This window comes from Prionailurus viverrinus, chromosome B2 (genome assembly GCF_022837055.1).
Source record: "Prionailurus viverrinus isolate Anna chromosome B2, UM_Priviv_1.0, whole genome shotgun sequence".
In the NCBI taxonomy this organism is placed as follows: domain Eukaryota; kingdom Metazoa; phylum Chordata; class Mammalia; order Carnivora; family Felidae; genus Prionailurus; species Prionailurus viverrinus.
In genome coordinates, this window is record NC_062565.1 from 8087184 (window position 1) to 8114474 (window position 27291).

Below are 27291 nucleotides of genomic sequence, written 5' to 3' on the forward strand. Positions count from 1 at the left end.
GCATAGCATTTATAATATCTGCTCATCCCTGTTCTTGTCATGGGGTGGACTTTGTAAAATATTCTAATTGTATATATATTTTTAATGTCCAACTTGTAGACCATCTTTTAAAACATTGTTTTTAACGTTATTTATTTTTGAGAGAGAGAGAAAGACAGTGCGAGCAGGGGAGGGGCAGAGAAAGAGGGAGACACAGAATCCGAAGCAGGCTCCAGCCTCCAAGCTGTCAGCACAGAGCCCGAAGTGGGGCTCGAACTCACGAACTGCGAGATTGTGACTGGAGCCGAAGGTGGGTGCTTAACCAACTGAGCCACCCAGGAGCCCCCAACTTACAGACCATCTTATTTCGCTTCTTCCAGCATTCCTTTCATCTGGTGAAAATTAAGAATTTCTCACAAGTCTGCAGTGAGCTGGAGTGACCTGTCTCACAACTTAAGAGGTCTATCTACATTGAATCGGCTGTCTTGGGCAGAAAATAATACACTTTACATATTTATGTTTTGCTGAAGGAGAATATTTATAAAGAGGAAGAAAGGAGAAAAAGAGAGGGGTAAACAGAGAGATGGGTGTACAAAGCAAGAGGGAGATAAAGAAAACTACTGAAGCACCATTGGTTCGGAGGTAAATGTGTTACCAGAAAACTGCTAAAAACCTGCTTTTTACCTGGGCTCTGCATACTTCAGAAATTGTTTTTATAGTTTTTTGGGATACCTACGTGGCTCAGCTGGCTGAGTGTCTGACTTCAGCTCAGGTCACGATCTTGCATCTGTGGGGGTGCCCCACGGTTGGGCTCTGTGCTGACAGCTGGGAGCTTGGAGCCTGCTTCAGATTCTGTATGTGTGTGTGTCTCTCTCTGCCCCAGCCCACCCTCATGCTCTTTCTGTCTCTAAAAATAAATCAATAAAAATTAAAAAAAAAAAAAGAAATTGTTTTTATAGTTTGTTTAAACTACCGCGAATTTCACAATATCCCTTTAGCCTGCAGGAACAGATGGTATGCGTTTTATTTTGAAATTACCCCGATCACCTTTTCCTAGTTGTAGTGTATTATCTTCTGATTTGTGAGACAACAGCTCCGAGTCCCAGGAAAGGTACAATTACACAAAAAAATTTTCCTCGTGTACAGCTATGTCAGTTAAGTACTAAAGGTTCTTCCCGATAGTGACTCAAAAGTAATCTCTCTGTAGCTTCCGTATGTTCCTTGTGGAGCATCTGCTCACATGAGTTGGCTTTCCGGGCTGGTTGAGGACCCCGATAACGATCCCATCTTGCTTGGATCGCCAGTGCCCTTCCCGACAACACTGACGAAACAGCTCAAGCGCCTGGATGTAACCTGCGTGGACCCGGTTCTCACCAGGAGTGGAAGGCTGAGTTCACGGGTGTCACAAGTTGTGCGGCACCTTCCCAAAGAACACACTAATCGACTTGATTTCATTTTCTGCTTTTGCATTCACATCACTAGTCATTTTGCTCCCTTGCGGTCAACTGCATTCTCGGGCTACATAGAGGGCATCCCAAATGCAGCCTGCAATCTCACCTACCCCTCCTCAGGCTTCCTCCTGTCCAACAATAAAGCTCTGCCAATTGTGCAGAGCTGCTCGTAATCTTGGGTATGTGTGTCTAGAGTCCATTATCAGCACACAGCGGTTTCGAGGGCTTCCAAAGCCATCTGTAGAATGACATGAAAGAAGGCCTTGGATGCTCGGACAGATATTCTGACATCAGCTTGCAGGTCCTCAAGTCTCCTTGAGTAAGGCTTCTGAAGCCCCATGTTACATGAATTTTATTAAATTAAATAGAGTGGGATCGATGACGATCCTGATGTACAACACTGGCTATGAAGAGTATGTCAGACAAGACGCTGTCGACTGGTCACCCGTTTATGACATACTTGGAATTTCGGTCACTTCGACAGTTTGCAAGCTTTGCAGTGGTCACCCAAGAGTGGGTATCCTCACGGTGTCAAAGGAAGGTCAGGGAAGAGAATATGGAGGCTCTTGCACTTGCCTGGACTCATGGCTGGTCCTCACGGCTCCAGGGCATGGAGCTCCAAGGGCACTGGCGATCCAAGCAAGATGGGATCGTTATCGGGGTCCTAAGACGTCAACCAGCCTGGAAAGCCAACTCATGTGAGCAGATGCTCCACAAGGAACATACGGAAGCTACAGAGAGATTACTTTTGAGTCACTATCGGGAAGAACCTTTAATACTTAACTGACATAGCTGTACACGAGGAAAATTTTTTTGTGTAATTGTACCTTTGCTGGTCCTTTCCTGGTCCTCATGGCTCCTATAAATTAGTTGCTGTCATTGTTTCTACGATAATTTAGTATTTTTCGATATTTACTAAATAGTCCTTCCACAGTTCACATGAATAGGTGACAGTTACTTTCAGTGGCACTTTCATGAGAAGTAATTAAGTCAATCAGCTGGCACTTTTGACAGTACATTTGGCAGAAGTATTTTGGAAAAGCAACTCGAAAACTGACATTCCACAGCATTATGACTCAAACTCCTTCTCACCTGGCTCAAATATTCCACTAAGACTAAACACAAAGTCATAAAAATGAGAGGATAAACAAAAGCTTAAAACAGCCCGTAGTAGACACACAGCTGGAAAAACCAGGGTCGCTACTCGCTTTTCTGATTTCACATCGCCCTCACCTTCTTGATCACATCTCTTCCCCACAACAACGAGGTATTATTACCTCCAAGACACGGAGAAGAAAGCTGAGGCCCCTGGAGGGTGAGGGACACACTCAGAGTCCCCTAGAAGTTGAGCATCGTCCCTTACAACACACCAGCACTGACGCAGAAAAAAAGGAGATGTTTAGGGGCACCTGGCTGGCTCAGTCAGTTGAGTGTCTGACTCTTGATTTCGGCTCAGGTCATGATCTCATGGTTTGTGGGATTGAGCCCCGCGTCAGGTTCCTTGTTGACAGTGTGGAGTCTGCATGGGATTCTCTCTCCCTGTCTCTCTGCCCCTTTCCCTGGCTTGGATGCATGCACATGCTCTCTCTCTCTCTAAAAGTAAATAAATAAACTTAAAAAAAAAAGATGTTTAGGAGCAACAGGTGAGGCATATAGAGTGGAGTACCATGTATTCAGTGGCTTCTGCTTCTTCTGAGTTATTATTCCTCTATTTAAAAAATCCATATTCCAAATAATTCACAGTAGGTTTGAAATTTTCCCTATTTATTGATACACATTTTCCACCATGCTATCTTTGGTGAATCTATTCAAAGCTAAGCCCTATTCCATCTACTGTGTTTTGCATAGTGAAGATTCATCTTTATTTTTCTCACATCCGATTAGTAAAAACATCATCCTGGACCAGCATTTTATAGTGCAACACTTAGGAACGCTGGGACAGATCATTCTGGGTCTGTAATTCAGACAGAGGTAGAGGCATGAAGCTGGGGGCAGGGAGCCCAGGTAATAATGACAAAGACAGCTTCATTTTATGACCACAAAGCTGAACATAAGATTTGCTCTGGGGCTCAACTGCATCTACCTTCTTCTGACTTTCACCCAGCAAACGTCTGTGGTTTAGGAGAATGTGGGCTCACTGGTGAGAGGAAGAGAGGGGAATAGGGTGGAACAGAAGCATGAGGAAAGAGGGAACGGCAGTGACTTGAAATCCAGACACCAGAGGTACTCACTCTATCCCCAGACCACGGAGGGTTCTCTCTGTGCCTGTGTTACTGGGAACACGAGAGGCTAGGACCCAGCTCAGCGCAGGAAATGCTGTCTGCGAAGGCGATTAAACAGACCCCGGGAAGATGGCCAATGAGACCAGAGCCTAGAATGCACCACTTCATCTTCAGTTGTCTCAAGACAAGTGACCTGTTCACAAGGCAGGACCGAGTAAGGAGAGGGAAGGAGGCCAAAAGGACCATTTGCAGCTTCAGACAGCAGGCATGGATTTAAGGCCAAATTCTGCGTGTGCGTGTGTGTGTGTGTGTGTTGTCTTGTCTTGTCTTGTGTAGTACCATTCTGTGTGCGAGGTAGACGTGCCCTGACGGCTTACAACAGACGGGCTCAGGGCGACACCAGTACATGAGACATCAAGACAGTCTTATTCCAGGTCCTTGAGAGTCAACGAGAGGCAGGGAAGCTACAGATAGGATGCTAAACCTGACTGAGCCATGTCGGGTTGGTTTTTATTTTCAACATTTGGGCAAATTCTCTACTGTGCAGATTTCATCTAACTTCAGTCCTGGGGCCAAGGCCGGCGCCGGACAAAGCTGTGGAACGGGTCTTGCATCTCGGAGCCCCCTTTTGAGTCAAAGGCACAGCTTTCAGGTCTAGGGTCTGTTAAATTTTAAAATGTTGCTTCTGTTGAAGAAACGCTCACTTTCATGATCCCAACGAGATGAACTCTTAGAGGGAATTAGAGGAGCCAATATGGAGAAAAGATGGGAGGTGTGTCCAATCTGTCATCCTGACCACTGGGAAGTGTTTCTGGATGTTCTCTAGACTCTAGAACCGTAAATTAAGGTTCATAATCAGGGATTATTTTTAAGGTAAAAATTTGAGAAAATTTCGTGGGGTCAGTATAGTTCAATACCTCAGACATAAGAATTTCAGTACCAAACAACTTAATATTCAGGAAAAAAAAATTCTCAAGAATCAAAGATACTGTACTTACTAATACATCTTAGACAGGATTTGAAAAACAAAGGCTGAAACAGAAAGGACACTGTGTTTAACCTGAAGACAGCTATTCAGCATCATAAACCATTCCTGGATTCACCCTGCTGAGTCCTGGAACTGTCTGAGTGTGTTTCTTGAGTCAGTAATCAAATTGAAAACCTTTCTAAGATTTAAATTGGTCTGGCAAATTAGTCACTCACATTTTTGGTGTTTGAAACCAATGTGACCTTTCCTATCAAGGCATTATCTCAATCTCAAACCTCTGCTTCCTGTAATTAACATTGTTTTAAGAAAATATCAGCAGAAATTGACTCGTGGAAGCTGTGTCTGTATTACTTATTAAAAGCCTCACAATAGGCACAATAGACATTTGAACTGAAATGCTGAATTAATGAAAACAGCACTTTGTACTTTCCATTTGAACACGTCTTTCCTTAGCACCATAGCTTAACTTCTTTCAAAATGTAGCTTTTAGCAGAAAATGACAATTATGAGCCCTTTGAGATTTAAAATCTGAAACTCAAATGATCAAGCCTTAATAAAAGCCTAATAAATTCCTTTATGTGTTATATTATGTCTGCTTAATTACTCCAAGCCCATAAAGAAAGCAATGCAGAAGCAGAGTTTATATGTTAGCTTTACAGAAGAGTGGTTTTTGAAACTCTTTCCTCTAAATTTAATTTCTATGTATACATTTAAAAACATATATTCGGAAACATTTACAAATCTAAAACACAGATCGCTCCTATAAATATATTAAGTGGATAAGTTCTCTTGGAAGGCAAAAAGTGATTAAAGCCACCAAAAAGTTCTTTATCTCAAAACAGTATATTCTCAGTTCAGTGGGCATCTCTTTATTATTGCTAACAGTTTATCTCTTACGCTGATAGGAGAGAGAGCCACAATTTGCTTGTTGGAACTACCATTTCAATACTGTCTTTCTACAGAACATAAATAATCTTTTAATGAAGCAGGAAGTCACTGTTACTTGGAAAATGGTCTTTGCTTATCTGCTGCTGTTTAGGAAAATATTGCAAGCAAGATTATTTTTATTCTGATAATGTCAATCTTATCCAGTATCTCTGGAGGGGGGAAAATGTAGCCTTGTCAAGTACCTAAGGAAGATGACCCATATAATATAAGGTTTCCACAATGTCTTTAACTCAGAAGGACAGGGTAATTACTCCCTGCTGACACGTGTACAAGGCTGGATGTCTCTAGGTCATCCTCCCTATATACCTTGACCCTACCTTGACCGCTCCCACCCCGCCCCCACAAGACGACAAAATGGGCTTCCTGCACTAAAACTGACTCTCATTTTTCCTTAATTTGCATTTTCTAAATTTCCAGTAGCTATTTCCTTGAATTAGCCTCTGTGTAAGTAAAAATATACATGTGTCCAAAAAACGGTAGCGAATATAAAATTGTTCTTCCCCTCCAAAAGCAAAAGATGGAATGAAGACAAAAAGGTAGGAGAGCTCACCCACCATCTGAAAGCCAAAAGGTTCCTAGCAGTCGTTACTGAAGCTTTTGCACCTATGTATATTTAGTTGAACGTGGGTCTGCAAAAATATGTGCAGGCCATGAATATGCTACGTCCTGCCCATATAAGCAGAGTGCTTCCTCAGAGAACTGTCACAATTGGACAAAAGCAAACAGTAATCCCAAATCACAAGAACAAATCCTATACCTGTGGGGTCACAGTGGGTTTGTTTGTTTGTTTGTTTGTTTGTTTGTTTTAACATCTCTTGTTCTGGAAATACACTAATATGAAAATAGTCAGGACTCACTGCAAAGATCTTTTTCTTAAGAGTAGCTAGGAAGTCAGTAATCTCCGTGTCTTGTGTATATGTAAACATATCCTCAGACCCAATCCATGGTCAGTGGAACTAGAGGGAAATTTTTGAATCTCAAACTCTGCCTGGAGCAGGGGATCTACACTGAAGACACAAAACAAATACACCAGGAGGCAGGATCTCAGCAGAGTGGTCATTAAGTGGATTAGGCATCATTGTGTAGAGTGGCTATCTGTGAGAAATGTGTAAACCAGGGCAACTGAGGACATGTTCTCATAAAACAGAATATATTACAGATACGGTTATCTGCCTTGGTCTAAAAGACTTCACCGAGTACGCACCACACGTCAGGCACTGGGCTGGGCTTTGGGGAGATCTCAGTGAGCAAAACCAGATTCGGTCCTTGTCCTTTGGACAAGCTCCTTTGGGAGCTTACTATGATCTTGTAAGGGTCATGGCTATGATCAAATCATCATACACGTAGGTAACTGATGGCTGTTAAGAGCAGCGTCACCTGCTGCTATGAGAGTGTATACGGCAGTGATCTGGGTTAGTCAGACAAGCCTGGGAGAGGTTGCCTGAGGAAGCCCTGGGGGTGACAACTGGCAAGGTGACCAGGTACTAATGGGGTGAAAGACGAGAAGAGCATTTTGGGCAGGGAAACCGCATGGAAAGGCCCCGTGGTGGGAAGGAACAGCACTGCTTGAGGGAAGCAGAAGAAGGCAAGGTGTGCCCGGGGCAGAAACAGCCAGGGGGAGCCAGGGGAGAGATTCAGCCTCACACATACACAAAGGGTTTGGCCTTTTTCCTAAAGGGAATGGAGAGCCGTTGAGGAGCTTTAAGGAGAAAGGTGATATAATCAGGTTCCTTGGCCTAAAAGACCATGCTGGTTTCCCTTAGGTGAATAGACCTGAGAGGGAACTAGAATGAACTCAGAGGGACCAGTTGGAAAATGACTGCCATAGTCCACACAAGAGAAGGGGGTTGCCCAGGCCAGAGACGGTTTTAAGTAGAAACAGGCAAATGCTTCCTGGCCTGTAATCAGTGTGGTACGGCTCACTGGCAGATTTTCCTTTCTCTGGATAAGAGATGTGGTGCTGTATCTTCGGAGTGAAAGCATCTCTTGGCACAATGAAACTTTATCCTGGAAAGACAGATCACATGCAGCTACACATAGGACTACAATTATATAAAGCTAAAAATACTTAATTAGGTACACCAATGTTTCTAATTGAAAAAAAATCAAGATTAGAGGCTGACGATCTAAAAAGTTAAATGGGAAATCCCTGTGGCATGTTTGGTTATTCTGGACTGTTTTAAAGGATACAATATTTCTATTTACCTAAATTAAACCGCTTAGATTCTAGACGGCATTATTTGTAGTTAGCGATGAAATTCACACTACGTTTCCAGACTTAAACTGTCAATACTTCTATGAATACCGCCATTCACGATTTGCTTGTGACTGCTCAAGCCTCAGCAGAAGGAAAATGGAAATACATGAGGAACTGACACATATCCATAAAATGGAGCACATGCTGGGTGCTCCAGAAAGGGAAACAGAGGAGCATAGACTCATCCCGAGCTTTAGCAAACAGGTTAACCAGTGCCTGTAGTTATCGGGCTTGCAATCTCATGATGATCATGAGGGGCCCCTCCCGCCCCCACCTCCAGCAAAGCAAGCACAGCACGTCGGATCCCTGCAGATGCAGAAAGCTGAAGGCAACAAAGAAAAGCTTGGACTTTCTGTCCCTGGAATGGGACAGGACGAAATGGACTACAATAAACAACAGTTTGAGCAGGATAATTCGATGCACTGGGTCCTTAAGCTTCTCCAGATGCTGAACCCTGCTTGGGATGTGAGATCCAAGAAGAGCATTTGCCTCCTGAATAAAGTAGGGCTGGGTGAAACCCGAAAAATGAAACCTCCTTGTATACATAGAAACTGGCTCATTAACATGCATATCCTCAGGTAGCTACACCAACCCACGTATAGAATATATGCAATAGTCATACATGTTACAAACCTGTGCAGAACACCAGACTTACACATACGTACACAACAGCGCTCGACCATTGGCCTAATAAATGACAGCAGAGCCAGAAAGAAACTCAAATGCTCACGAGGACTCTTAATGTGGAAATAGCAGCATACCGGCATCAGGCTCACTTAACATCATATCGCTCCACAACGATTACAAATAAAATGCCTCCGAATAACATTTCTTTTCCAAATAAACAAGCACATGCAGACACAGATTTTCGACTGTGAAGATTTAATTCACAACAGAAGGATGTTGCTTATGGAGTGAGAAGTGAAATCACAGTCCCCCTGGGCACATCCAGGTGTCTCCCAGTTTTCCATAACAAGGCTGAGTGATGTGCTTGCATTTTCAAAGACTGTTTTGTTTCAATAAGGCCAGTTTAGGTGACTGGTAGATGTCATAATGAAATAGGAATACCGCCAAACTACTGATTTTGGTCAGGATGACTGAGAACCAACAAAACAGCGTGCTTTTACTGGTGAATATTTTTACTTGGTTTTACTTCTACGTAACTAAAGTAAAAAAAAAAAATTATAAAAGCAAAAACGAAACATCAACACAAGCATATGGTTTTGCAATTATACACCACGCTTGTGTAATCAAGGACGATGAGAAAAGACAATCTTAAGAACAATAGGTAACACTTACTGGCTGTCTGTTGTCTTATTGTGAAAGGTACTGAGTTGGTGACTTCACATACATTTATCTTGTTTAAAACCCTGCAAGGGGACTGTTATTCGCCTCATTTTAACACTTCCGTCTCAGAACATCAAAGCAAATGTGTCCAGTGTCTTAGAGCTTTTAAGTTACAGAGTAGGGCTCAAACTCCTGCGTGCTGAATTCTGCCAACCTCAAAAGCCCATCCTTCTTCCCACTCCACCTACCATCTCTAAAAATATCATCACAGAAACAAAGAACAGAGTGCAGAAAAAGAAATCAATAAACACATACTAAGAGCCCAAGGAATGCATGGCTAAAACGTGCTTCAATCCTATGCTAGAAACCTACCCAGGCAGACGGTAGAGGCTTCCACTTGGCAAAGCTTACGAGCCATTCAGGGCTCTTTTTCCTGTCTACCTCAGATGGCCGGATACAGTGGCAGGCATACCAATCTTGCTCCTCAGGGTCAAGTGATCTCTCTGTACCTTTCCAGCTGGTTACATTCGATCACTCCCACCACACAAATTCTTCAGTGGCTGCCACTCTAGCCGACCTGTCTCTATCTTCCTTTCCCTACATTCCTTCCTCGTGGGCTTGTCCCGCCATTCCACAAATGGTGCTAGAAAACCTCCCTTTCTCCCTCTCTTCTTTACAAAAGCACTCAGTGTTTTTGACGTTTAAGAAAATACAGAAGGGCGCACACAGAAATAAAATCAGGAATTATGCCACTTACAGATAACTACTGTTAACATCATTGTGTATATTTTACCAATCTCACTTTTTTCTAAGTAAATGTATAATCATTACTATTTTTATAAAATTGATACCATGTATATATGTTATCTTGTAATACTTTTTCAATGTTTGACATTATCAATAAACATTTCCTCCAACATTCAATATTCTTCTTCAACACAATTTTCAGGGACTGCATGACATTACATTATATGAATGCAGGATATGTGACTCGTCACCTATCACTGGATATTTAGGTTGTTATAAAATTTTATCATAAACAGTGCTGTAATGAACATCCTCATATATTTATATTTACTCAGATCAGCGGGTTTTTTTCTTTATAACATATGCCTCTGTACATTTGGAAGGCTTTGATATGGTCAGTTTGCCCTTCTCACAGATTGTACGTACTAAGTACTAATACATGGGAAACGGGTATCTTGAACGTAATGAGTCGCCACTTGCAAAGTGACTTAGAAGAAAATTAACTAAGCCATTCAACAAAATGCATTAACCTTCTAAATGTCCTTTTTAAAAAATGTTTATTTATTTATTTTTGAGAGAGAGAGAGAGAGAGAGAGAGAGAGAGCGAGTGCACTCTACCAGTGCAGAGCCTAATGCAGGGCTCGAACTCACATGCTCTGAGATCATGACCTGAGCCAAAATCGAGAGTCAGATGCTGAAGGACTGAGCCACCCAGGCGCCCCCAAACCTTCTAAATGTTCTAAAGACTAGGGACATAGCAAGTGGACCCAATCCTTGGTCTTATACAGCTTTCATTATATCAAGACATAAAATGAAGGAAGGAATAACAGTAAACCATAAAAAGTGCAGAAACGGGAGGTCATGGGGATGGAGAATGGCTAGATGGGCAAGGCAGGTGGTGGTGGAATGGAGTCTTGGGACTGACGAGATGTCCTGGGCAGGGTCAGGCTTCTCAGCAGCTCCTCAAACCAAGTTCCTCACCCTTCCTGCTGCCACAACTTTTCCCCTCTCCTCCCTACGCTTTCTATTTTTTATTTCTAGCTTGAAATGAGGTGAAACAAAATATTTTATTTCAAAAGTCCCCTCTCAACTATAAAAGAAAATGCTACATTAAATGCAATAGCTTCTTGGGACACCTGAGTGGCTCAGTCGGTTGAGCGCCCGACTTCGACTCAGGTCATGATCTCACGGTTCGTGAGTTTGAGCCCTGCATCGGGCTCTGTGCTGACAGCTCAGAGCCTGGAGCCCACTTCAGAATCTGTGCCTTCCTCTGTCTGCCCCTCTGCAGCTTGCACTCTGTCTCTCGCATTGTCTCAAAAATAAATAAACATTAAAAAAAAATTAAATACAATAGCTTCTTAACTCCCCACCCCCACATATATACACACTGGTTAAAAGCAGAATAATTCTGGAGAAAAAAGTAGGTAAAATAAAGCAATTACTTGGCAAAAAGTATTTTTCTAGAACATTATGCAGATGTGAATTACGTTTTTTTTCAGAACTAAGTTTCTCGATGTATCATCATCAGTACAGCAAACACTCCTCATGAATGTAAATGGCTACTGAAATTGGTCAGCAGTAAAAGGCATAAAGGTTTTAAAAGAAAGCAATCAGAACACACAGTAATTATATTCTCAAAATAACTTCACGATCCCTGCATTTTAATATTTTACATTTAGCAACCACTGAAGCTAACAGCTTCTACAAAGTATGCTACTTTTCCATTTCATGTAGATAAGAGTCAAACAATTAGAAAAATTATGTCTAATGAGTCTGCTTTAGAAACAGAGCATACTTCTTCTCTCAAGGAATAAATGTATAAAGATTGGAAAACACATCTAGACTTGGATAACATTTTGGTCTTTTAAAATACATAATATTGGTACAAAGGTAATAAATCACGCACCACTTATTTGTTTGAGGTATAAGACACTTTGCATTTAAGGGAGAAATGGAGGGGTCAGAGGGAAGGGATACTGAATCGATTTTGATTCCTTAGAGCGGTTTTACATGTGTTACCTTCTTTGTAATTAAATTTTAAGCATACACATAAAGAGCAAACCCAAGCCTTCCATCATATGTGTTCGGCAAGAGTATGGGTGATACATGCAGCATTTATCCAGTGATTATGGAAAGCGTTTTTCTGACTCCTTACATTAGTTTATTTCATCATTAAGATGACCCAGTGGGAAAATGTACTTGTATTATTTCCATTTTATGGATGAGGAAACGTAGGCACAGAAAAATGACATATCTTTTCCAAGGGTATTTGGCTAGTAAAAGGCAGAGCTGGGGATTAAAGGCAGACGTGAGTATGCATGAAATCCAGATGGCATCTAGGGTCCCACTGCCCCCTTAGTTCTAGGCTCCAACCTCCCACATTTTGTCTTATGGACAAAAGCTCCAAATGACTTCAAACATCAAGGGGTAAGGGACTTGTGTTCTCAAGGTCACGTCTAGCTCCCAACTTCTGGTCTCTTGACTTAGTTTCGTGGGTAAGTGCACACAGGGAAAAAATGCAAACCGCCTAAAATTGGATATTAGTTATTCTCCCACTACTTCTCTCCCTTTTACCACCTTCTCTTATTTATACTGAGAGAAAAATTCTACTTTTCTACTGCAGAGCACTTAGTTCTACCTTCTAGGGTCTTGTTTCCTTCTAACTCACAGCCTCAGGTTCTTACTTTGTCCATGAAACTGTTTATCAGGACGGTTTCCTAAACAACGCTATTTCCTTGCCTAAGAGGAATTCTGTTGCCGGCTGAGAGAATGATACCCTTCCCCCTCACTATGTGCACACAAATATGGAAGTGAGACATCCTATATTATGATTATTATAAAATATTGCTATTGATGATTACGTAGCTGCCATAACAGAACAAATCTGGCATATGTTCACTGACTTATCACAATAGAGACAGAAGCAATCCGAGTTCAAATGACATCAGGTTAATTCATTAAAGTCTTAACTAAATCCATACGGGAGCAATTATTTTTCTTTGTATTTGAGAAGCCATCGTTAGAAATGACAATGCTGAACGATAAAAAGAAATCACATACCTCCATCCTGTCAATGAGGTTGTCAATATACTTACCAAGTGTTAAAAAGTCATGTCAAAACACTGGTAGCAAAAACGGGCTAGGAATATAATTGGGGGCATATACAAATTACTAAATCACATGGATTTAATTCATATGAAAATGAATTTCCAAAACATCACCTACTTCTGAACCGACTTCTGAATTATTCACGTGGCTTTATATACTACAGGGGATTAAAAAGAGTAGGAGAAAGGATTTAAAAATAAATTTCAGAAAATGAAACGAAGCTTCACGAATTGCTCATATCATTAAGACTCAACAAAAATATTTCTTGAGCACTGACGCAAGGCCACCGAGGTTGACTCGTGTCTGATGCCCCCGGGAGCTGAGTGATGTACAGCCCAAGGGACTGCACACCACACGAGGTGGCCCTGTGTGTCGGGCACTCTGTTGGGCAACGACCATGAAAAATGAAGAGTAATTCATTCTTTCAGAAACAGTCTTTGCCTTCAAAACGGTGGCACAGTAATTGAAGAAAAATTGCATTAAGCATTACGGATATGTATAAAACATACTTCATAATTTTGAGCAGGAAATAAGTACAAGTTCAAAGTGAGAGCGGTTGCTGGCAGGGGCTCTCGGCCACAGCATCACTACGTGCTCCTCGAGATCAAGCCCTGCCATTAGGAGTCACCGCATCACTTGAACTCACTCAGGCAACGTTTGCTGGATGCGTGTTTGCGGAGGTGATACGTAGCACGGGTTACGCGTTGAGTAAGCAGCTGTCAGCTGTCGAAGAGGAAGGACCCTGTCTTACTCGACACACCCCCCCCCCCCCATCACCTTGCTCAAGACCTGCTACCTACCGAGCGCTCCATTCATGTTCAGCAATTTAATGGGAATTCGAGAAGGCAGCAGGTTCAACCGGAGACTATTACTATGCTCACCTGCAGGCAGAAAGTTAGGAGTCCTTCCCACCCCCCCAAAAAAAGGAGACAAAGCTTTGTCAAGGAAGAGAGGAACCTCTTCTGAGGTAGAGAAGATCATGAATGAAGCACTACAAATGCACGCAAGGGGGAGGGAAAGAACTTCAAAAAAAAAACCTGAAAACAAATAAAAAAGGTCACAGATGTCTTCATCTTCTCACTTAACGAAGGGGACAATACCCTCAGGAAGGGCATGGGTAACTGCCGGCAGACTATTACCGTTACTCCACTGGAGTGCGTAAGATCCGAGCCTTGAGAATGGCAAAGGCTGAGAATCATCATCATGTGGGTTTGGGGTGGGGGTGGGGGGGCATGCTAGGGAGAGCTAGAAAGCTTAAAAAAAAAAAAAAGATACGAACCATATTTCTCACAGCAATGCTGTAACTGTTCAATAGTTTTATCAAGGACTGTGCTAGGCACCGTGGGGAATTCAGAGAAACCAAAGATATGGCGCTTGTCCCTCAAAAGTTAAATAACAACCCCGAGAAATTTCATGGTTGGATGTGAAGAGATGCCAAAAGAAGTGAAAAAGGGCAAAACGTTCTGCAACAAGAACTATATTCAGGGCGTGTTATTTCTTTCCACGTTAAATGCTATTAATGCTCCCCTCTACTGTTTTTTTAGTGTTTATTTTGCGGCTTAGAGTCAATAAAGTCATTTTCTGGCCTTCACGTTGGAATAGTTACTTTAGTAGGTATCGGGGGTTCTTCTTCTGTTTGTGAAAAAAACTGTGTCTCTTCAAGGGTCACTGAACAAAACAGGTCACAGAGCTCTGGCTGAGCACAGGGTCATTTCTTAGGTGGGCAGCACGGATGATTTTAAGAACGACTGTGCAAACACAGGCCTGCTTCCCGGAGCTCTGTGCACAAACAGCAACTGTTACGGCTGTCCATCCGCACAGGGGCTGGGTCTGAGGGGGTTAAACCACGAGTCAAGTTATTGTCGCTTCTCTTCTGATTTAGCACAGCTTTTCTCTAATTCTCCAGAGCTAGGCGGCTGACAGCATGGATTTTTATTGAAGAAATGCTATGACATTTGTTCTAAATGTCACATTTCTCCCCCACAAACTAAAAATAGCGTCACCATACCCCTACCCCTAATAAAATTGTTGGCTTGGAAATGACATTGATAAGCAAAATGAGGCATATAACCTTTTCTCCCCTTTTCTATAAATGTTTTATTTATTCCTGAGTAACATTTGGTATCTTTTGTGGGCTGAGATCAAAGGGACAAATCAGTAAATTTCACTGCTCAAGTAGTCTTTACAGAACGGGATTGTCATTTTTTAAGGCATGTTCCAGGCAGGCACTGCTGTGAGGAGTGATCTAGTGACTGACAGAAAATATCTGTAGAAATAATGTGTGCTCTCATAGTAATGTGACATTTTATGAGCAGTTTGACTGTTTTCATTACTCGGGGTTCAGTCTGGTGAAGAGTGAGTTCGAAAGAAAGCCAGCAGCGGGATACGGAGGGCCTGTCAGGACGAAGTTGATAGGACGACCTTGAGATTGGGCTGCTGGACCTAATAAGACTTTGTGGCAATTATCTGAAAGCATTTTAAATATTAAGTTGACTTGAATGCTTAATCTGATCAATTCCAAGGTCACTGGTCCTACGGATAAGAGCGCTCGGCTGACTGATGCCAGAGAGCCAGGTTTCAAGCAAACTTGGCGGAGGCATGCGCCAGACCTGCCCTCACCGCCCTGACCGGGTTTTGTTTTCCAGGTGAAGACTTACGGCTTTCGTTACGGTGCACTGCCTAGCCCAACTATTCTCTTTGGTGGTGGAGTTGTGTAGAGAAGAAGGCACTGCTGGAAAACACAGCCCTGAACCAAAGGCCGAGAGAGCAAGCTTGCACAGGTGCTCTCGGGGCATCATCAGGAGTTCTGGTCTTTAGCGCGACAAGTAAGGACACCGTGGACCCTGCATACAAATACCAAACACCCATTTCTTTCTTGCTGCTGGAAGGGTGTGCCGTTCGGTAAATGGGCAGTTATGCCGCAAGTCTTTGCATCCTTGCTACTCATTTGAACTGGGGGGTTCAGACACGTATCTATGCGCTATTTCAGTGATGCGCCATTTGATTTTTTAATTTTTTGTTCAGTGTTTATTTTTGAGAGAAAGAGACACAGCGTGGGGTGGGGGGGCAGAGAGAGAGAGAGGGAGACACAGAATCCGAACGGGCTCCAGGCCCCGAGCTGTCAGCACAGAGCCGGACGCGGGGCTCAAACCCGCGAGCCCCAAGATCATGACCTGAGCCGAAGTCGGACGCTCAACCGACCGAGCCCCCGAGGCGCCCCTTAGCGACGCACAATTCGGAATTTCCAAAGGACTTCAGGATTGGTAGATGCGATGGACCCACTTAAAAGAGTGAATGTAGCCAGCTTCCCAGGGTTTACTTTTTTCCTGTCACGTATACAGTCACCTTCAGAAAGGCCTGAAGGTCCACTCTAAATTTTCAATTACTTTTATTAGCATTTCCCCCTTCATGGCCCATGGGTGAAGGCAGTCTCTTCCTCAGGTTCATTCACAAACACTTCCTTCTTGTCTGCCTTTCCCTCCCCCTCCAAAACAAAACATTTATTAACCAAAGCTTCCAACTGTGACAGAAATTACAGTCATGTTAATGGTACAGATGGTGTAAAAAATGCAATCTAAAAACATGATTAAAAAACTCAGGAGCTAGGTACCCCAAGTTCATCTCGGATATGGCTGACCAGACATCTATGAGGGAGGAAATACACGTTTTTGGTTAATTAATTTGCTTTTATCCATCCCTGTAATTAGAACATGCTTTTCCCCTACTTAATCCTAAAACAGTCATTAGATTTAATAAACCTTTCTCGATTGCCACAAATGAGAAAATGAATTAGTTTAAAAGTATTAAGCTGGTATTAGCGGTATGATTGTAACATTATGTGAATAAAAATGTTTTTCTTTAATTATTAAGATTAAATAATATCATAGCTTGTGGCAAAAGAGTACACAGGGTTTTCTTTTTTCTTTCTTCCTTATGTTGTTCATAAGGTACTGAAAACATTAATGTTGCCTCCACAGATTACGTTCCACCAAATGGAAGTGATTATTAATCATTCTTTCCAAAAATCAACCCATAATTAGCTTTTCCTCAAGTTAAAGTGAAGACAGAATCCCACGTGACCACAGGAAGAGAGGGTGGTCATCGTGGCCCTAACTGAAAAACTGAAAAGCTTGGTTTACATAACTTTCAAGGCTCCTGTAAACTGACAGTGGAAAGAGATGCCAGCGAGGCTTTATTATTCTTATTGTCCTGACCTCTAAGCCTCTGTGCTGTGGCCTGATCTCTCAGGGCCTCCCGAGTGGCCTCCTGCCCCCAGAGCTCCCCATCACGCTCTATTGGTCAATCCGGTAAGAGTTAAGTTATACATGTGGTAGTGCTACTTTTCACATGATGAAAAGGGTAAAAGCCTTTCTAAAAGGTGAAAAGCAGGGGCACCTGGGTGGCTCAGTCGGTTGAGCATCTGACTCTTGGTTTCGGCTCACGTCAAGGTCTCACGGTTTGTGGGTTCGAGCCCTGTGTCAGGTTCTGCGCTAACAGCACAGAGCCTGCTTGGGATTCTCTCTCTCTGTCCTTCCCTCACTCGCACATGTTCTCTCGCTCTCTCCCTCAAAATAAAAAAAATAGAATAAAAGTGAAAAACAATACACTATAAAGTTGAGGACCCAAGCTTTCCAGACTTTGTTCATCAAATGAGGAGTGGATAAGCAAGAGGACACACACACATACACACAATGGAATATTACTCAGCCATAAAAAAACAATGAAATCTCTTGCAACAACATGGATGGAGCTAGAGGGTATAATGCTAAGCAAAATAAGTCTGTCAGAGAAAGAAAAATACCACGGTTTCACTCATATGTGGAATTTAAGAAGCAAAACAGATGAACGTATGGGAACGTGGGGGAGAAGAGAGGTAAACAAACCATAAGAGACTTTTTTTTTTAATGTTTATTTATTTTTGAGAGAGAAGTAGCTCAAGCAGGGGAGGGGCAGACAGAGAGGGGGAGACAGGATCCGAAGCGGGCTCCACACTGTAGCACAGGGCCCGAGGTGGGGCTCAAACTCATAAACCACGAGATCATAACCTGACGTGAAGTCAGACACTTAACAGACACCCCATAAGAGACTCTTAACTAGAGAGAACAAACTGAGGGTTGATGGAAGGAGGTGGGTGGGGGATGGGCTAGACGGGGGATGGGCATGAAGGAAGGCACTCGTTGAGATGAGTGCTGGGTGTCGTATGTAAGTGATGAACCACTAGGTTCTGCACCTGAAACTGATCTCACACTGTTTGTTAGCTAACTGGAATTTAAATAACAACTTGAAAAAAAAAAAAAAGGAAAGTTAGAAGTCAAACACAATCATTGTAAGTAGGGAGCTGTCTATAGATCTTTATTCTGCACTTTGATCCATAGCAACATATTTATAGTCAGCTGTCATGCGGCTAATCAGAGTATGAGAATAAATGTGAAATAGCTGTTAAGGTGGAAAAAAGAAGCATCTCAACAAAATGACTTCATGCATGAAAAATAACCCACGTCGGTCCACACCTGGATCATGTGATACACTCATAAGCAAAAAACCATTGGTTGGATGGCAGGCTGTGGAGCACTGACACTTCCCCCAATCGACTCTCTGCCTGTGCCTGCTCAAGGCGCCTTTGGTCGCGGCATCCACAGTGATTATTGCTTACGGGCCGTGGGCAACTCTGGGCTCCCACAAATGTAGACGTGGACCTGGGTCATCAGATGGGAAAGGGCAGGCGAGGACAATGGCAGAGACTTGAGGGAACCCTGGACAGGAAGGTAAGTTTGACACTATCCTAGAGCGAGACTATCCTCCCAGGAATACACGAGAGGCTCTACAAGTGCTTCTACATATTCTCCTCCTCACTCCAAAACTCGGAAGGTTAAGAGCGAAGGCAACGAGCTCCAGGTGGGCCTTCCTTGGAATTGGTAGGACAGGTTAGAAAGGTTAAGGGTCAGAGATCAAAATCGTTTTGTTTTGTTTGTTTTTTTTCCCTCCTGGGCTAAGGAACATAAGCAATATTGTGGGTAATTTTTATGGAAGGATGGTACCCCACGCAGCTGTTGGTCGGTCATGTCAGCCCTGTGATTATTCTACTTTCAGAGTAGGTAAAAACCCAAGACCCAGAAGGTGCATGTTGGAGCTCTGGCCAATGCCTGGTCCCTGACTCCCAAAGCAATATTTGGTGATAAATTTTCTCTTACGAGGCAACCGCCTATGACACATGGTGCAGACCCACTAAGCAGAAAGATGCAAGTCTGGACCCGAGCAGTTGAGAAGCGCAGCATCTCGAAGCCAGTTTTCACATGCATTTATTCTAATGAAACGTGTTACATTTGAGGCCTCCATAACTCTTAGAAGATACCGCTGTGTGGCCTAGTGTCATTGGTACGGAACCACAGGGTCAGCCACAAATCAGCCGCGTGATTTTGGAGAGACAGTTTCTCTCAGCTGTGGTTGCCTCGTAGGAAAGCGAAACGGTTAGACAAGACGAGCGCCAGGATTCCTTCTAACACTAAAATTACTTGATTTCATTCTATTCGCTAATACCACAGATTGCAAAGTCTGATTTGCTATTCTTTGTTGAGATTAGCTTTGAATGCTCCCTAAAAAGAAGCTAGGAATTAAGTTAAGAATAAACTGCTCCTTTATAAATGAGGTGGAATAAAAGAGATGAGGGTCAAGTTGGATGCTTGACCTAAGGGTTAATAGAGAATTCCAGTTTTCTGGGATGTCGCTAACACAGTTTCACGGGAGAAAAAAAATATATATATACATCCTTTCTAATAATAATGTTACAAAGCTCTGGGGATTTTTTTTTCCTCCTTTCTTTTTAAGAGGTACTACAGAGGAGATATTTATTCTGAATGTGAAAAGATCAGTCGATAAATGAAGACATTTACAGTATTACTTTAATTTAAAAATTTTATAGACTTTCTGCTCTTCATCGTTAAGAACAAACATGAAAGTCTGCACACTTTTAACAGCCAGGACATTGTTCTGAGGAGGAAAAGGTGACTGCTTGGAATGACAGGCTGCGTGTCCTCTGTGCGTGCAGATAAGCTCCCCGCCTCGGGCCTGCAGACCTCATAGAAACACACGGAGGACAGTAAACCCTTTCGGTTCCAGGCTCCAGGTAACCTAAGGGGACATGACCGCCCAGTGCTCCCGCCTAGCAACACAATGAGTATTTTGGACACCTGATGAAGCAGAAGCCACATGGTGCAAATCTCTGTCTTAAAGCAAATACGAACACTCAAAACAGGACGTCTTAGAAAATATGGGAAGTGACGGCATTCCGCTGCTCTCCCCCTCCCCCTCAGCCCCAGCCTGCGTCGTCTCATTTCTTTCACTTTTATTTTTTAGTTTGGTTTTAGTTTTTTAAGTTTACTTATTTATTTTGTCAGAGAGAGAGAGAGAGATGCAGGAGGGGCAGAAAGAGAGCAGGAGAGAGAATCCCAAGCAGGTTCCACACCATCAGCGCAGAGCCCGATGGGGGGCTCGAACTCACGACCTGAGCCGAAACCAAGAGTCGGACGCAACCAACTGAGCCACTCAGGCGCCCCTCATTTCCTTCACTTTTAAATGTTTATTTTTGAGAGAGAGCAAGCAAAAAGGGGAGGATGGGGGGGGGGGCAGAGGATCCCAAGCAGGCTCCATGCTGACAGCACAGAGCCTGATGCAGGGATTGAACCCATAAACTGTGAGATCATGACCTGAGCTGAAGTCGGCCGCTTAACCGCCAGAGCCACCCAGGCGCCCCTCCTTCACCTTTCAGAACAGGTGAATCAGTCCGAACTGCCCTCAGAATCTGTTGCCAGCGTGTGACTCTGAGCCCCCGCTCACGGGACAGTCCTTGCCACATGGACGTTGTCTCAGAAACAGTTGTTACTGAACACACGGGGCCTCACTCTAGTGGAGGAAAAGCACCTAATGCTTGAGGAAGCTCTACGTCATCTGACCATGACTGTGGGGTTAATAGGACAACCATTTTCGCACATCAGAGAACTGAGGATCACAGAAAGGGACCAACCGGTTCAAGAGAATACGGCACAATAGTGAGAAGATGTTTTATGTACAATGTTTTGTGTAAAGTACTATAAATCAAAGTAATTAACAGGATTCTGGCCCAGCTCCAGAAATTAGGGTGAAATTAAAAACTTCGTACAGAAGGATATATATATATGTGTATATATATACGTATACACATATATGTATATACGTATATACATACATATACATATATGTATATACGTATATATATACACATATATGTATACACATATATGTATATACGTATATATATACACATATATATATGTATTTTTTTTTTTTGAACATAATGTGCCTGCTAAAATTCTGGTGTTTTACACTTTCGAACTCCCTCCTCAGTTGGCTGTAAATAAGGAAGTGCTCCTCCTCTCTCCCAGAATACGAGGCGATTCGGCACGGTGAGATGCACTGTTCTACAACCTGCCTTGTTCCAGGCAGGCTGCCACTGGGCGTTCAACCGAGAGCAGCCAGCTACACAATCACCCTCCTGACCAGAGTCCCTGGAGACACAGGTCTGGAGAATTATGGCATTAAGAACCAGTGTCTGACACAATCAATAGTCTCTCGGGTTGACTTAATGGGGAAAGAAAACAGAATTAAACAATTATACTGCACATGAGCATTCTACGTCAGGGTGCACAGTGGATCATTTTTATGGTTTAATAAAAATGTATTTGCTTTTGTTTATTACAAATACATCAAGAAACCGAGACGACTCGCAAAGAATGGCAGTTGGCCGGCAAGACAGCAGCTAAAAAGTAAAAGCCCGATAAATTAAAAAAATAAAATAAAATGTCGATTTCTAATTTAAATAACATCAAGCCAACTTTGCTGAGAACAAAACAAAAAACTCATGTGTGAAGTTGTCATCCTCATGATTTTTCCTCGACAAAAAAATTATCAGAAGAGCTTTTCTAATGAAAAATATTTAAGGCTTATGTGGTTCTACCCTGCCTTCATGAGACGCATTTATCATGACAGACACACTTGCTTGGATGAGACAACACTGGCTTTTTTCTTAAGATTTTATTTTTAAGTAATCTCCACCTCCAATGTGGGACTAGAACTCACAACGCCAACATCAAGGGTTGCGGGCTCCTCTGAGCCAGCCAGGCGCCCCCGTGATAGAACACTTAACCAGAAAAAAAAATAATAAGCCCGCAAAATAGGGACACAAACTTTTAGAAATTTATCACTGTGTGCGTTTTTAACTTTCGAAATCACGGTACGCTGACCTATGTGTACTTCTGGTCGCTTTTATTTTTGACCTTCTGGCAAAACCGTGTTTTTGCCTTCTAGAGATGAAATATAATGAAATGACATATGAACTTACAGCCTGGGTTCACCATCCGAGAAGAAGGATTAGGCCGAATCAGCAAACTGATGAGGTCCTTTACATTTTGAGCCTGATGGAATGATTATCTAGCTACATGTGGCAGAGATCATGCATTCTTCTCCGTAACAAGGCAAATTAGGTATTTATGCTTCTATTCCAAACAAAGCGGACGTGCTGTCTGGCAGGGATTTTTTCTACCCTAGTTAGAACTCTAGTAAGTAAAGCTTATGAGTTGGCTCATTGGCACTTCAGCCCTGCTGCTCATAAACAATCTTGATGAGGGCCATTCTGTGTCTTATTTAATAGTCAATAAGTGCACCACTGCCATTATCGTGTCGAACTTCTCGTAATAATTTTGTGAAAATAACGTTTCTGGCTTGGGTTTGCACACAAACTAGTTCATATTTATTCTTCAAGACCGCGGTTACTACAGTTTGTGCTTCCCTTTTCTCCTAACACGTTCTATTTGTATTATTTGTGTTCTTGCCTAAGCTTCTGGCTCCAATTCTCAACACAGCTGCTCGCCTCTGAGTCTTTGTAACACGCTCACGGAGCTCCTCACATCCTCGGCATGTCGGCCACTACCGCCTAGAATCTGCTCAGCTGCGGCCAATGCCACGAAGGCGCACAGTCTAGGAACCCAGCCGGCCTCGCCTGGTTCTGGAGCCCATCACTGCTGGAGTGGCAGTACACTGATGGCCGCTGGCTCACTAGGAGGCAGGTGCTAGAATTAGCTGTGCTACCACAAACCCTGCTGGATGAGGTGGGACACTGGGCACCCCAACTCTGTGGAGCTCTCCGGACACTTCTCACAGGCAGGCTCGACCCACGCAAGTCGGCTTCTTTGGGTTTTCTGCTTGGTAGTGCAGCTCTGGTCTGGGGCTACCGTCTTACCCAGAACTCGAGACAGTCAGCGGGGACCCTCATCCTCACCACTTGTGTGTGTGTGTGTGTGTGTGTCTCTCTCTCTCTCTCTCTCTCTCTCTCTCTCTCGTTAGCCCTTCCTGTGCCAGGAGCAGAGGAAAGAAAGGAAAGGATCAGCAGTTACGTTCCTGCTTCCCTCAGCACCCAGTCTGGAATCTGGTGGGAAACAAGGTCATTGCTATCCTCGACCACTGACACTCAAAAAGCTGGGGTGAAGACCAGCTTTCAAAAAGAATGTTCCCGCCTTTTGTTCTTCTTTTCTCTTCTGACAAATATCTCAGGTGCATCAGCAACCAGCTCACTTCTAAAATACGATAAAAATTAGTGACCAGAAAAGTAACGTTAAAAAGACTTTTTATTAAAGACTGAAGAGACACAAAATTATTCTGTCAGATTCCAAGATCTTAATCCCACTTCTGCAGTTGTCTCCCTTGGGACAGGCAGGGTCTGGGGGCCGTGCTCAGAACCGCACTGGCCATGGCCACCCACTGTCCTTTCCCACCCGTGGTCTTAGAGCTACCGAGGGGATTGAGCCCGAGCCAGCCCCACCATAGGGATAATCTCCCATCCTTTCCCCTTACTCTCACCTACCCCTGCACAACCTCCCTCCATCCACGGTGTCTGTGTTGCCAATATCCCAGCATGCCTCGTGCCGAGGCTCTTCCTAGCTATGAAAAGCGCACGACTGATATTTGCCAAATGAACTCATTCTTGTCTGAAAACGTCACTGATTCGTTCATTCAAAAAAATTTTGATTAAGTGCTCAGTATGTGTCAGGGACTGGATGAGCTCCTAGGACATCCAACTTGTTCTTAAACAGTTTTTAGTCTGGTGGGAAAGATGGAAAGTAAACAGACAACCACAGTTCATTGGGATAAATGTCACGGCAGAGGGAAGTGCAATTGCTTTGAAGACACATAAAAGTGCCTCTTATCCCAGTCTGGGTTTGAAACCAGCAAAAGCTTCTTGGAGGAGGTGGTGCCTAAGCGGAGTCCTGAGAGATTATAGAAGATGTTCACTAGAAGAGAAAGTGGGATAAAAGCAGAAGAAACAAAATCTACAAAGATAAAGAAATAGAGCTGGGTACGGTCCAGAAGTAGCTCAGTGAAGCTTAAATATACAGTACAAGGGGTAGTGGTGAATAGGAGGTCTGAATATTAGGAGGGGCAGAAGCAATCTGGTGGTTCCTTTTTTAAAAATTTGTTTTAAAGTTTATTTATTTGAGAGAGACAAGAGAGCACACGAGCAGGGGCAGGGCAGAGAGAGAGGGAGAGAAAGAGAGAATCTAAGGCAGGTTTCACACTGTCAGCACAGAGCCTGATGCAGGGATCGAACTCACAAACTGTGAGATTGTGACCTGAGCCGAGACCAAGAGTTGTACGCTTAACCGACTGAGCCACCCAGGTGCCCCACGAATCCAACAGTTCTTGGTGAGGTGTATTAGTGGTATTGTGAGCACAACAATTTTTTGCTTGTGAAGGACTGTGCCACATTTGAGAGATTTAACGTCCCGGGTCCCTGCCCACGAAATTCCAGTATACTGTGATGGTGACATCAACCCCGGTTGAGAACCTTGGGTAGATGGATGATTTCATCAAAAGCAGACAAGTCTCTTAGGAGGAGGCAGAGGTACCAATTTGCCTGAAATCAAGTGTTCTCCTAAAGGTATTCCAAGGAAAACCACGTCAGCCATGTCCAAGGTTTTTCCAAAGAAAATCACATCAGACGTCTGTAAGTAACTTTACTATCAATTCAATTCCACTCAGCAAGTGTTTATTTAAAACCCACGAAATGTCAACTACTAGACTAGTTTCCTTTCAGGGAATTTGAAAATGTAAGATTGAGTCTGTACCCATGAGAAAGTTAGCCTGGTTGTTAAGACATAATTAGGCAAACACGTGAGGCGGTATATAATCCAGTGTTTGACGGTGGATTATCCATAGGTTTCATGGGAATACCAAGCAACTGAGTGGATTCCTCTCTATTCTGACATCTTGATCTTTCCTGCATCTTGACCCACATCCTCTATCGGCAGAGTACAACACGGAAAGACAGAGAAAGTCAGCAGGGAGCTGAGATCCCTGACGACTGCCTGTGAGTCTTCCCAGTGTTCCCCTTATTAGAGATTCTGGAGAAAGTACTATTCTAACTTACTTGGGAAAAACAAAAATATTCTTGCCTATATAATATATATTGTAATAATTAATAAGATTTTCATTGTGTTTCATATGCTTTCCGTAAGTGGAGATTTTAAGGAAAGGCACAATAACACTGATTTTGCACTGAAGGCAGCAATTACTCTTCTCTACTTTTTCCGGCTCTGTTACGTCTTTCGTAGGAGATACTGACAGTCAGAAATACCTACATCTAGTAGCTGTGCTCTAACCGCCATCCTCTGCTCCGTTCCCAATGCCCTTCCTTGACAACACTATGCATTTTACTGGACTACCTGGTCACAAAATGTAATGGGCTTCTGCCCAAAGGGAACAGTTTCCAGTGATTTGTGGATCCTTATGGGGATCACAGGTCATCGAAAGTAATGTCTTAAGGGGGAAAAAGCCAATTCAAAGTTACAATTTTGGGGGACACTAGAATTGACAAGTTCCCAAAAGCAGGTTCGAAAATAAGAAAATTCATTAATATGTGAGAATCAACAATTAGTAGTTAATACTTGGGCTTAAATTCTTCTTTCTTGTCTTAAAATGAAAAGAGCTGGGGAGATTCTCATACTGACCCTTCTCAATAATTTATATCTCGTAATGGAAGTGTTTATCACATTCTTTCCTGAAAGCGGTCTTGACCGTGGATGACTGGAGACAGCAAGAGGTTGTCGAGGCCACAGCAATGAAAAGGTCATGCAAAGGGTAAAGGAGACACCAACTGCTGGAAGAGGCAAACTTTACTTCACAATGTTCTCCAGGGTTGGATCTGACTTTGAATTTATGTATAAAAATGGGCTTGCCTGAGCTAATGCATGATGTGTGTATGTTTTCATTAGAATGTATTTTTCTCAACTGCCATGGAAATGACGTGAGAAATAAAACATGAAAATATTTAATAATTCAGTATTTCTAAGTGTCTAGACTACCGAGCATATTAAATAGTAATTGTTCAGAAGGAAGGGAAAGGAAATGGGTAAGAGACTTTATGAGTATTTACTTACAATGAATCAGTTGTTCGCAGAGGTTTATTTCTCACAAAAAGGAGATACTATTTCCCCTTTTTTTTTTCCAGATGACAAATGTGAGGGTCAGACAGATTAGGAAATGTGCCCAAAGTTTTGCAGCTGGTAAACGAGGCAATGCACATTCCACACCAGATTCACTTGAACTGCTCTTTCTGATACACACCATGCTACCTAGATGTCTTAGCAAATTTGGATTACGAAGTGTTAGAAAATAAAATGACGTTCATTACAGAATGGGCATTGCAAAAGCTCTGGGTTGTGGCTGCCTGTGGTTGAAATGACAAAATGAATGGTCTCCACAAACTCACATGAACGCTTGCGTGCCCAACTCCCCCCCCCCCCCCCCCCCCCCCCGCCCCGGGTAGTGCCGGTTACTATGGCCAAGCGACTGAATGTATTTGGAGGAACGGTTTTCTTTTGCCTAACAAAATGCAGGTAAGCATAAACCACCCAGATCTTTCGGGGTGGAGGGCTACAAGCATCATTTGAAACAAAAAGATGACCCTGGTAAACTGCTCTGCTAATGTTCAAGGGAGGAAGGGGAAAATGAATAAAACAGCAAGAATACAACTGGAATCAGAAACAGGAAGAAGGAAGGACAAAATGCTGGGTACCAGGCACATGTTATCTGTTACCTAGAGAACTTTTCTAGAAATGCTTATGAACAATAAGCGGGGAATGGAAAACTGAGCAGCCAAGATGTTAAGGCTTCCCGCTCCTGGGAAAAATATGGACATCGCGGCCTGTAAGCCGCTGGATCCTGACAGGCAGCTTCCCACCCCATCCAACATTTAGTTACATTAACCATTTGAGAGAC

At 43.0% G+C, this 27291-nt stretch overlaps 1 protein-coding gene across 8 annotated transcripts in view; it reads right to left on the reverse strand.

Annotated features, from left to right (window-relative positions):
- CDKAL1 (CDK5 regulatory subunit associated protein 1 like 1) overlaps nt 1–27291 on the reverse strand; it is a 712098-nt gene that overhangs the window by 114687 nt on the left and 570120 nt on the right. The gene's annotated exons all lie outside the window — the stretch shown is intronic.